This window comes from Myotis brandtii, unplaced genomic scaffold (assembly GCF_000412655.1).
Source record: "Myotis brandtii unplaced genomic scaffold, ASM41265v1 scaffold244, whole genome shotgun sequence".
NCBI lineage: Eukaryota > Metazoa > Chordata > Mammalia > Chiroptera > Vespertilionidae > Myotis > Myotis brandtii.
Window position 1 is genome coordinate 3651321 of NW_005359225.1, and position 13456 is coordinate 3664776.

The following is a 13456-nucleotide window of genomic DNA, read 5'->3' on the forward strand; positions in this document are numbered from 1 at the left end:
GAAGTAGCAACGAAAATAATTTTATGGTTGGGGGTCACCACACATGAGGAACTGTATTAAAGGGTCGTGGCATTAGGAAGGTTGAGAATCACTGGCTTAGGTCATCAGTCAGACATCCTCTGAGGGCTCCTGGATTGCGAGAGGGCTCAGGTTGGGCTGAGGGGCCACCCCGAGTGCATGAATTTCGTGCACCAGGCCTCTAATTGGTTAATAAAATGATATAGGTTTCAAGTGTACAATTCTATAATACATCATCTGTATATTGTATTGTGTGTTCACTACTCAAGTCAGGTCTCCTTCCATTACCATTTATCCCTCCTTTACCCTTCTCTACCTGCTCCCAACCCCTTTTCCTCTGTTATGTTGTCTGTGAGTTTTGTGGTTTTTTTTATTTTTATTTTTTGTTTTTGCTTAATCTCTTTTTCTATTTCACCCACCCCCCAACACCTCTCCCCTCTGACAGTTGTCATTCTGTTCTCTGTATCTATGAGTCTGTTTCTATTTTGTTTCATTTTGTTCATTAGATTCCACATATAAGTGAAATCATACGCTATTTGTCTACATATCATAAAACTTATCATCTTAACTATTTTTAAGTGTATAGTTTAGTGAAATTAGGTACATTCATATTCTTATACAATCTTCCCACCATCCATCTTCAGAACTCTTTTTGTCTTGCAAGACTGAAACTCTATACCCATTGAATAACTTCCCACTGCCTCCTTCCCCAACCCCTGGCAACCACCATCCTGTGTTCTGTCTCTGTTACTTTTACTACTCTAAATACCTTATATACGTGGAATCGTACAATATTTGTTTGTTTGTGACTGGCTTATTTCACTTATCATAACATCCTCAATGTTCAGTTATGTTTTGTAGCATGCATCAAAATTCAGGATTTCCTTCCTTTTTTTTTCTCCTTCCTTTTTAAGACTGAATAACAATTCCATTGTGTGTGTGTGTGTGTGTGTGTGTGTGTGTGTGTGTGTGTGTGTGATCTCTTTGAGACCCTGTTTTAAGTTCTTCTGAGTATTTACCCAGAAATGTAATTGCTGGATCATTTGTTACTTCTATTTTAATTTTTTGAGGAAAAGCCAGTTTTTTCCACAGCGCTTTACCATTTTACATTCCCACCAACAGTACACAAGGATTCCAACTTCTTCACATACTTGTCAGCACTTGTTATTTCTTCTTTTGGTAATAGCCATCCTTATGAATGTGAGTTGGTATCTCATTGTGATTTTGATTTGCATTTCCCTAATGATTAATGATATTGAGCATCTTTTTATGTGCTTATTGGCCATTTGTATGTTTTCTTTGGAGAAATGTCTATTCAAGTTCTTTTCACATTTTTAATTCAGGTTTTTTGTTGTATTGAGTTTTAGGAGTTCTTTACATATTCTGGATATTAACCTCTTATTAACATACTAGTGTCCTGGTGTGGATTCATGCACATTGAAAGGAAATTAATTAGAAGGAATATTTTAATATCGTTATTCACGTCTTGCTAATGAAAGGAAAATAGGATTCTGAGTCTCCTATCTACCTACTCCAGGACTTCTGTGATAATCAAATGAGATGAGGCACAGGAAAACGCTTCACAAATATTTGTTTAAACTGTAAAATGTTTGCACCTGGCTATAAAGCAAGTTGGGTTCCTGGGCTGAAGAAACTCCAAGGAGGCTAGTCGCTAGGGAGAGGAAGCTGGGTGTTGCTACATGACATCATTACCCGGTGCCCACAGCGACTATTTCCGGGCCGGGCTGGGCTGGGCTGGGCTGTGGGCCGCATTTTGCGCCATGGGGTCTTGGCTGCGATTTGGTGGGGTGTCGCTCTGGGGTGGTGGCAGGGCCTGTGTCCCACTTGGGGGAAGCTGAGTGTTGGTTTGTCGGTGCCAGGTCCGTGGTGCCATTTATTTTTAAATGGCCAATGTGCATCATGGTAGCTCCTGCATTGAGCGTTTGCCCCCTGGTGGTCAGTGCATGTCATAGCTACTGGTCAGACAGACCAGTCCGAAGTGCTTATGGCTCTAATTGGTTTGCTCGGGAATGCTATGTCCTTCCTTTTTTTTCTTTTTCTTTTCCTCCCTTCCCCCCATAGGTGACTTTGGGAATTAGATCTAGCTCCCTCTTTTCATGTAGCAGAGCACTGCAGACAAGTAATAAATGCAGGGATATAGGATTTTATGATATGCAGTTTTGGTAATCTCTTAATCTGTGATTATAAATCTGTGTTTTTATGATCTCTTAGTCCTTGGTTTATTCATAATTCTTATGAGTAAGTGTTATAGTTAGGTCTTAATTGTGCTTGCTAGTAAGAAGGGCTCTCCAAGGCGAGAAAGAGCCTTGGATTTAGAGAGTGAATGCAGGACCAGCTCCTGGCTCTAATAATTTACTATAGATCTTAAATAATTTAATTTCTGTGAGCTGTATGTTTCTTACCTGAAATAGGCTATTTGATTGTGAGTATGAAGTAAAATAAAGTGAGCATTATCTAGCATTCAGTAAATGTTAAATTGAATGTGAATAGTAAGAATGTTGATAAATGGAACCTCAATAAACCCCAGATTATACACACATACACACGTATTTTTCCTTTTTTTTCTGAACAGGTTTTATTACACAGACAGGGTTAGGCTCAGTCCTTCTTGGCTGCTGCCTTCCTCATGGCTGCAAGGACATTGCTCAGCTCCTCTCTCTTCCGCTGGGCGTAGATGTGTGATGAATTTCAGGGCCCTCTTGTCCTTAGAGACCTTGAGCAGCTCCATGGCGCGATGCTCATAGGGGGCAAAGCCACACACCTCTCGGATCATGTCCCTCACGAACTTGGTGTGCTTGGTGAGGCGCCTGTGGCATCTGTAACTCGGCTTGCTCAGTTTCTTGGTCACCTTGTGGCCCTTGTTGAGGCCCACAACAAGGGGGTAGCACAGAGCCATGGCTGCTGCTCCTCAATGGCTGCCATGGCGGAACCCCAGATTATATTTTTAGTTTTTTTTTTAAATAGCCTTATTGAGTTCCAATCCACATACCATACAATTCATCCATTTAAAGTGTATAAGTCAAGACTTTTAGTATATTTACAGAATTGTGAACATTTTTATTATTACAAAGAGGAACCAGTACTTTAGCAGTCACACCATACTTCACCCATCTTTGCCAGCCCTACTAATCTATTTTCTATAGTAGATTTTGCCTGTTCTGGACATTTCATATAAATGTTATATAATATGTAGTCTCTTTCATTTAGCATAATGTTTTCAAGGTTCATTAATGTTGTAGCATGTATCAATACTTAATTTTTATTGCCAAATATTCCATTGTATGGATAGACCATGTTTCTAATTTATCAGTTAATAGACATTTGGGTGACTTCTAGTTTTTAGCTCTTAAGAATAATGCTACTGTGAACATTCTTATATAAGTCTTTGTCTGGATATGTTTTTTTTCTTTTTGGGGCAGAGGAAATGAGTTCTGAGGAGTGGAATTGCTGGATAATTGGTAACTTTAACTTTTTGAGGAACTCCAGACTGTTTTCCAAAATGGCTACACCATTTTACATTACCACAAGTGGTATATGAAGGATCCAGTTTCTCCACATCCTCTCCATGACTTGTCTTTTTATATATACTTATATTTTTTATTGATTTCAGAGAGGAAGGGAGAGGGAGAGATAGAAACATCAATGATGAGAGAGAATCATTGATTGGTTGCCTCTGAGTCCACAACCTGGGCATGTGTCCTGACCAGGAATCAAACCATGACCTCTTGGTTCATGGGTCGATGCTCAGCTACTGAGCGACACCAGCCGGGTGTGACTTGTCTTTTTTATTTTTGTCATCCTAGTGAATGTGGAGTGGTATCTCATTGTGATTTGATTTGCATTTCCCCAGTGGCTAATGATGCAGAGCATCTTTTAATGTGCTTATGTCCCATCTTCTTACTATTTTTAAGTATCTCTCTTCTACTACTAAACTATGTAATACCCTTAAATAAGATGGTGCTTACACCATAGGTGCTTATTAATACTTATCAATTTGTTAATTGATGATAAGAGGATGGCAGAGGAAGGAAAATATCACCTCATCTTATCATTCGTTCCCTTTTGTTACTTCTTTCACTAATTGAATTGAAAGTCCTCAGAGAGGATATCCAGAAAAGGGAGATATTCAAATAATACTCAATCTGTTTAGGAGATGACCAGATTGAGGACATAAGATATTAATTAAAGAATAATTAATGGCTGAATCGATTACTGGTGTTGATTATAGAGCACTTATAATGTGATCTTGGCACTGGGGATACATCAGTGAATACATTAAAGTCCCTGCTTTGAGTTGTACTCTAGTGGGCAGAGATATGAAAAATTAGGCAATGTATGGGGGTAAGGGAGTTATAGAAAGAGAGGGGGCTATTTTAGATATGATCGGTTAATCTATAACTATCTGGTAAGGTGAAATTTGAGTACAGATCTTAATGAAATAAAGGAACAACTCATATTGATAATTTGAGAGAAGAATGCTTTAGGCAGAGAGAACTTAAAGTGCTAAAAACCTGAGGTGGGGGTGTGCTGAGTTTATCAGTGAACAGCAATAAGGGAAAGAATGTTCCTATTGTTAGAATGTTCCTATTCCTTCACAATAAGGAATCTGAAGCTTGCATATTCTTCTTAGTCTTTGCTTACGGCCACTTCAGAGTGGTTTCCAAACAACATGAGTGTTGGTGTTAAAATTTAATTTTACTGCAGTGTGGATGAAGTATGAGCAAAGAGAACAATGTTAGGTGCTAAGATCAGACAGGTAGAAAGAAGCCAGAATATATGGTATCTTGTAGGCCATCGTAATGACGTTGTATTTTTATTTTGAGTGAGATGAGAAGCCATTGCAAGATTTTGAACAGAGTGGAAGGACATGATCTGAATTGAACTTAAAAGGATTGTTTTGGCTTCTGAGAAGAGAGGAGCATAGGATAAATAGATGACAAGGGGAATAAAATAGGAAGCTGTTAAAAGAGTTAGGGAATGAGCCCTAGCTAGTTTGGCTCAGTGGTTGGAGCATTGGCCCTTGAACTAAAAGGTTTGATTCTGATCAAGGGCACATACCTTGGTTGCAGGCTGGATCCCCAGTCAGAGCGCGTACAGGAGGCAACCAATCGATGTGTCTTTCTCACATCGATGTTTCTCTCTCTCTGTCCCCCCCCCCCCCACACATGTTCTCTAAAAATCAATGGAAAAAATATATCCTCCAGTGAGGATTAACAACAACAACAAAAATGAATTAGGGAATGAGATAAAGCTTGAGCCAGTGTGATAGAATAGAGGTAGTAAGAAATTATTGGAATCAGGATATGTTTTGAAAGTAGAGCTGACAGAATTAGCTGATAGATCAGATGAGGATTATGAGAGTAAGAAAGTGGTCAATGGAAGGTTTTTGCCTGAGCAACTATAAGATTGGAGTTGTCATATATTGAGATGGGAAAGATTGGAAGGAGCAAGTTTGTAGGGAGGGGTCAGGTATTTGATTTTAGACATATTGTATTTAAGATGGCTGTTAGATAACCAGCCAAGGAGATGCCAGGTAGGCAGGTGGATATACAAGTCTGGAATTCAGAGAAGTCCAGGTTGGAGATATATATCTGGGAATCATTAATATATGTAAAGCCATGGAGTAGATGTGATCACCTAAGAAATGTGTAGATAGAGCAGAGAGATTAACAATGGAGCCCTGGTCACGCTGACATTGGGAAATTGAGAAATTCAAAGGAGTAGCCAGACTGGGATATTGGACAGTTCACTTTATACTTTTGGGCCTTCGTGTGATCTGTAAAGTGTAAGATTGTTCTAAACATTTCCCCATTATCATAATAAACATATTTATCTATATAACACTTTATAGTTTGCACAAAGCATTTCCATGTGTTTATGACATTTAATCTTAACAAATCTATGTGATTTATATTTTTATACCCATTTTACAGATGGAAGATTAAAGCAGTTTAGAGACTTGTCCAAATTGTACAGTCATAGTCAGAGACTTGAATCTAGATCTGCCTGATCTCAAAGCCCGTGCTCTTTATGCTATGTAGCAATTACTTGTTACATTAATATTCTAGAACTCTGAGATTGTGATCACATATAATTAATTTGTTCCTTCATTCATTGAATATGTGTTGAGTACCCGCAGTGTACTATTCACTGTTCTAAGTGCTGAGAATACAGTTGTGACCAAGACAAAGTCCTTGTCCTCATAGATCATTCATTCTAATGGGGGAGACTGACAGTAAACAAAAAAATTAACTAATAAATAATATAATGTTAGTGTAATAATAAAAAATAAAGCAAGGTATAGGGATAGAATATGTTGGGGGATGATCAAGAAAAGTCTCTCTGGCCTGGCTTGTGTGGCTTAGGGTTGAGTGTCAACCTATGAAGCAGAAGGTAACAGTTTGATTCCTGGACAGGGCACATGCCCCGGTTGTGGGCTCTGTCCCCAGTGTAGGGTGTGCAGGAGGCAACCAGTCAGTTATTCTTTCATCATTGATGTTTCTATTTCTCTCCCTTTCCCTTCCACTCTGAAATCAATAAAAATATATTTTAAAGAAAAAGGATTTTAAACAAATTATACAAAAAAGAAAAGCCTTGCTGAAGAGATGGCATTTGAGCAGAGACCTGAATGATCTAAAATAAAAAAGCATGTGATATGTGATGGAGGAAACAAATAGAAAAGTTCAGAAGGAGGAATGAGCTAGATGTGTTTGAGGAACATCAAGAAGGACAGGAGATTGTCAAGCAAAATATATAGAGTTTTGGAGTCATTTAGTCGGGGGTTGTGGGAGGAGGTCAGTTTTGACCCCTTGACTTAATTTGCTGTGTGACTCTGAGCAGAGTATCTGGTTTATCTGAGTTTTAATTTCCTTATCTATAAGATAGAGTTAATAAAGGCTATCTTGACAATTAAATGAAAATGTATGTAAAACACCTAGAATGTTGCCTGACATGTTACTATATTAAACATACAGGGTATCCCAAAAAATGTATATTCACTTTGAAAGATTATAAAGTCAGTATTTATTAACATACTAGAGGCCCAGTGCACAAAATTCATGCACTGGGTGGGTGGGGGGTCACTCAGCCTGGCCTGCACCCTCTTGCAGTCTGGGACCCTTTGGGGCTGTCTGCCTGCCGACTTAGGCCCAATCCCCCCAGGCCTAAGCCGGCACTCAGACATCCTTCTCACAGTCCAGGACCCCTTGCTCCTTACTGGCCTGCCGTGGAGGCAGGAGAGGCTCCCACCACTGCTGCTGCACTCTCCAGCTATGAGCTCAGCTTCTGGCTGAGCAAGAGGCGGGGGAGCATCACTCAACCAGAAGCTGGCTTGCTGCTCCTTAGCACTGGCCCTGCCCCCGCCCGCTGGTTGGGGGGCCCCCCAATCAGGGGCTGGGCGGGCTGGGGGAGGGGCCGTGGAAGGTTGAGGCGCCAGGGTCGTGTCCTATCCCACCTCTGCGGAGGTGCCGGGACCACGCCGCCCCTCTCCCACTGCCTCTGTGGAACTGGGGGTGCTAGGACCAGGCCTGCGCTGCAGCCTCTCCTGCTGCCTCTGTGGAAGGAGGGGTGCTGGGACTGCCATGGCTGACCTGGTGGCACAGACTCGCTGGCCCCGCCCCCCTCCCACTGGTCGTTCAGGAAGGTCATTTTTGCCTCGGCCCTCGCAGCCCCGGCTTCGTCCAAAATGTTGTCCAAAAGGACATTCGGCTGTCTGGTCTAATTAGCATATTAGCTCTTTATTATATAGGATAGTTCATTTTCAAAATGTAAAAGAATCTACAGAAATGAATACATTTTTTTGGTCAATGCCTGCTTTCAAACTGATGACAGTTCTGGTCCAGGCACTGCTGATAATGTGAAGCAATGGAATTGCAAACAAAAGAATCATTTTATTTGGTATTTGTGTGCTCTCAATTTGTCAGCTGTTGCTGGTTTTGTGCCGTAAACTTTATCTTTTGTGTATTCCCATAAAAAAGAGGGTCTGTGGGCACTGTAGGATAAATTTTCTTTGTTCAAAGCTTAGTCTGGTTTCACCCATTATTTCAAATCAGTTTAACCCGAAAAAGAGTGAAAATTGAATTATCAGCTGTTAAAGTGTATATACATTTTTTGGGACACCCTATATGTTTACAGCACACCTGCTATTATCGACTGTGTTCTAGGCACTTATTACACAGTCATCCAGTAAGTTCAGTTTTTCCAATTTGTTTTAGTCAGCAGATATTAACTTTATGTTTTTGTGCCCAGGCTGTGTTAAACACTCTCCCTGAGCTCAAGTTTGTATTGAAATCAAGGAAGGAAATGTTGGACTGAAAAGAAAATAATTTAGAAGTTGATGAGTAGTTAAAAAAATAAAGGCTTGAGATTCTGGTAATTGCAGTCTCCGATATATTCATTTATTATAAAAAGAAATGGCATGTGCATTACTGTCATCTTTTCTCATCACTGGATACTAGCTGTATTCAGGCACTTAACCAGCCAGGCTTCCTGCTGACCCAAACCTGCTTGCCTTAGGAAAATCAGATAGGAGCCAAGTCCTCCATCCTTATAAGACCATCTGTTTTCAGGCCCACAGCTGGTGCCCTTACAATTGCAACCCAACACAACTGGAATGATTTATTCATCTCCAGGTAACATTTGTGCACCAGGCTTCCAGCTAAGTACAGTATCAGCTTTACACTTAATGAGACATCTAGCACAGGTGGCGAGCTGCACCGGAAAGGATGCTTCTGGCTTAGAAATGGCTTATGGACAGGTGGAGGTAAGCTGTTAGTCCCAAGAATATAGCCAGAGGAAGAGCAGAGTGAACACTGGGCAATAAGGGAAAATTTCTTGTCCAGTAGAGTCTGGATTGTATACCCTGTATTTCTGGAATTTCGAGATAATGTAACTCATCTTTTAAGTTATATGTACCACTGCTGAGTTAGGTGAGAAAATTAATATCCAGAGAAGGGAAGAGACTTAGTTTAAGCTGCATAGCAGTTTGGCACAGCTAAGACTAGAACTCGGGTAGTATTCCAATTCCTGGTCCAATGCTTACCTCCACATATTTTGTTGTGCAGTGAAACATAAATGTTTCTTTATTTTTATTTTTCTTATATGTAAAATGAGCATAATTAACACTTCTGAATTGTTTTGAGGATTAAATGAGATAAATTATATGAAAGCTGCTTAGGTCATTTTTGATAATCAGAAAGAACTAAATAAACGTTCATCTCTTCTTCAGTTCAGTTGAGCAAACACTGATTAAGCATCTATCTTGTGCCAGCTCAATTTCTAGGCTTTTTACTTAAATTATCTTATTTACCATTTATGTTTCTTTCTCTCCTTATTATATTGAGGGTCTATTTGGTATAATACTTTTCTTCCGTGACAAAATCTTTTCATAGTCAAATCTCCATAACTAAACACAGTTGGTGCTAACAAGTGATGAGTACTTTTAGAAAAATCTAGAGTGTTGGAGTCTAGTATGAACCTGTGGTGATACCTAGTATGAATCTATGGACCAATGTAGCTAGAGTTAGTCTATGACTCTTGGCTTCTGCCCCATCCTACAAGGTGAGTTGAGGATTCTCAGTTTGGAGGGGAAATCATAACTATGACAGCACTCTGTTACTTCAGAGAACGTAGTTTCTCTTTTGGAATATTTGGTTTTAGTAAATTGCTTCCTTTTCACCTTCCTTCATCTAGGTTTTAGGCTCTTGGATAAGCCATCTGCTTCTCAAATCCAATTTTCCTTTACCACCAAGGGCTTGCAGGCAGTTGTTCAGATGGAGAATAAAAGCTTTCTTCAGTTCCTGGTGGTTTTATAAGAGTGGGAAGGCCTCAGGGAGAGAGATTGCATCTGCTTAATGGAATTCATTTGTGATGTGTGCCTGACTATGCAGTATTTTATTTACCAGGAACTCTGCTGGGACTGGCTGAGGAGGAGATACAGTTTTGGAATGGAGTTCTGTCAACATGGGTTTTGGCTATTTCTGTCCTTGCCAATATCAGTTAGGGCTCCAAAGAGCTTTTTGGGAATGCTGCTGCTACTGCTTTTTTGTGTGTGCCTGCATCTATTGTCCAAGTCTTTCGTTTTCACTTTGTTTTCCCAGGTTGTTGTTCTGTTCAGTGAGTGATTTCATATAGTGCAGTTCAACAGACTGAGGTAAGTGAACATTCAGAAATGAATAAAATAAGGGAAACATAGTATGGAGTAGTGGAAAAGCATTGGTAAACCCATAGACATGTGTCTTGAATTCTCAACTTTGCCTTATACTGGCTTTGTGATCTTGGGTAAATCATTTAATCTCTTTGAGCCATAGTTTCTTTATCTTTAAAAATAGGAATATAAATGTCTACCATGTGGTGAGGATTAAATGAAAAACTATGTGGGGAAGAATCAAGCATTAAGTTGGTGCTAATTAAATATTCCTTTCCATCTTCTATTTCCTTAAGGAGTGCAGTGTACATGGGGAAATCAGATATGTATACAAGTGAGAGTGTGTGTGTGTGTGTGTGTGTGTGAGAGATTAACTCTGAGAGTGGTTGGAATTTGCCACTGTCATTGGGAATTACGAGGGTGAGAGGGCTTGGGATGGATGCATGTCTTCCTTGAAACCAGGCTGAGAGATATACTCTCTGATAAGGTAACATAACACAATCTTTGTTCTTTTAAAGAAGACCTGAGGAGGGGGAAAAAAAGAACCTGGTGGTGGAGGCCTTGGAATACTGGTTTCCTCAGGGGGGACCATTACAGTGTTTCTGGCTACTGGTCTCTTAGAGATAGAATGGTTTGTTTCACAGTTAACTTAGAGCAGAACCTGGGGTTTGTAAGCTTGAGAACTGCCTTTAAGAACAGTTAGTACATTGCTTGAAGGTTATAGCCACCAGCCTTCCTCTCAAATCTGTTATGTCATCAGCAGAATGATCTTTTCCAAGATTCAGATCTGATCATCTTAATTTGTTAAATCTCTTCATTGGCTCCCAGTTGCCTTCAGGTTAGAATCCACATTTCTTCTGTGACATATAAGGTCTTCCTTGATCTGATTTCTGCCTACCCTTTCAGCCTCATCTCCCATTGTTCTTGCCTGAGCTCCACTGACACGGCATTATTTGTAGCTTCTCACCTAATGTATGTTCTGGCCATGGTAGCCTTTCTGCTATGCTGTACTTACCTCTTTCCTATTCCTCTGTTTTACTTGGCAAACTTCTCTTTTCTTTAAAACTCTTAAGTACCATGTTTTCTGTAAAGCCCTCCCTGGCTTCTACAGGTGAGGTGCCATGGGGTGAGACACTTCCCTCCTCTAGGTTCATCTAGAATTTTGTACATACAGAACAAACTCTACATGTTGTAGCCTAAGTGCTTAGTAGACAGAATGAGGTCTCTTAATGCTTTTGTTTATGACACATTGGCTATTTTACTTTAATGCCTTCATTAGGATACTCAGTCCGTACATATGGAGATCCATTCACAACAGATATCTTTATTTTGTTGTTATTGAAAATAAGTTCCATTACATCAAGTAATAAATATATACAAAAATGCAAACAGTGTTAGTAATTTTCTTCCAGATGTTTGGATTACCTTACAGGAAACACAAAACTGAAATCTACATACAATCTTAGGAAAAACTTCAGGGGTCCTTGTTAAGTGAGGTTTGGTAAGTTGCTCTTTCTTCTGTATTTATAACTTGTCCATTTCAAAAATTGACTTCAAAGCACTGACAATCATGCAAATGCTTAAGCAAAAAAAAGAAGTTACATTAATCAGAATCTATACTGTTTGACCAACAGGGACCATGAATAGGCTACTAAGTAAAACATGTTGTCAGTATGCACTAAAAACATAACTCTTAAGAGTTGTATTAGCTTAAGAAGAAAAGAAAAAAAAGAACAATTTGAGTAACATAAATGTATTCAAAAGAGAAACATTGTATCTTGGAGGCAAACTGCTGTTTGCTGTGAGATAGGAAACTTTTATGTGCATCTTTTGAATCAGTGCTTAAAAAGAACACCCTGAGGCCCAGCTGGTGTGGCTCAGTGGTTGAGCGTTGACTTATAAAGCAGGAGGTCACTGTTCAATTCCCAGTCAGGGTACATGCCCGGGTTGCAGGCTCAATCTCCAGGAGAGGGCATCAGGAGGCAGCTGATCTCTGATTCTCTCTCATCATTGATGTTTCTTTCCATCTCTCTCTCCTCTTCCTTCCTCTCTCTGAAATTAATAAAGACATATTTAAACAAAACAAAACAAAAAAATACCCTGAGTAGTTCCTAACTATTTAAAAATGTAAATACTAATCAACTACAAAATCTCTTCCCCATCTTAGACTGTAGGTTCAGAATCTAACGAACCATGGGATGGGCACAGGAAGGGGAAACAAGTTTCAGATGAACTATAAACTTATTGGAAGAAGTGGAAAACCTTCCACACTAATAAGGCATCTAGGATCTGACATTCCGTTCAATTTCAGCCAAGCACTCCTGAGCCAGCCCTCTAGCATGGATGATGCCTCATTCTAGTCTCTCCATCACACTCTTGCTTCCCATGTAGGTGAGTCTGATTTCTTTCCCTAACTCCTTGATGATGGCCAGTAACTCTGTGTATTTGCTCTGGGGCACCTGGCTGTTTCCAGTTTCCCTGGTGTAGCCTAGGGATGGTGGCTCATGGTCAGTCAGCTGCTGGCGGTACTGTGGAGGGCAGGTGGGCGCTCCCAGGCTCCCAGCTGCGTTGAGGCAGGTGGCAGGCATGTTTTTGGTCCAGTTTGGTTTGTAAGACATCCTGAGAGAGTGGTGGGGTGTGCGAGGTGTGCAGGGCAGCTGGTGTCTGAGCTTTAGTCCGCGCCAACCCTGCTTCTGCTGCACTTTTTGTTGATGGCAGCTCCCCGCCACACCCCACAGCATATCTTTAAAATTTGAAAAATGAATGCAGAAACAATACAGCACCTTGCCAGAATTAGCAAATTATATTTTATCATACCTTTATCCCTGAATAAGTGACTACCCATCAGTAAAATGAACAGAGATTTGTAAAGATCTAATTTTCAGGTTGATTGGGTAGGTCCATCTGATCTGATTAAAATAATTTTTTTTGAGAGAGGGAGAGGGAGAGAAACATCAATTGGCTGCTTCTTGCATGCCTCCTAACAGGGATCAAGCCCACAACCCCAGGATGTGCCCTGACTGGGATTGAACCAGCCACCTCTTTGTACATGGGATGACACTCAACCAACTGAGCCACACCAGCGAGGGCAGATATATATACATATATATTTTTAACCCTCACCTGAGGATAAACTCAGAGGAAAGGAGGGAGGGAAGGAGGGAAGAAATTGGGGGCGGGGGGAGATATATATACATATATATTTTTAATCCTCACCTGAGGAGAAACTCAGAGGAAAGGAGGGAGGGAGGGAAGGAGGGAAGAAATTGGGGG

At 40.3% G+C, this 13456-nt stretch overlaps 2 pseudogenes; both read right to left on the reverse strand.

Annotated features, from left to right (window-relative positions):
* Nucleotides 1-2602: 2602 nt before the first annotated feature.
* LOC102248634 lies at nucleotides 2603-2935 on the reverse strand (annotated as a pseudogene).
* A 9364-nt stretch (nucleotides 2936-12299) lies between these two features.
* Nucleotides 12300-12801, reverse strand: LOC102248334 (annotated as a pseudogene).
* Between the last annotated feature and the right edge of the window lie 655 nt (nucleotides 12802-13456).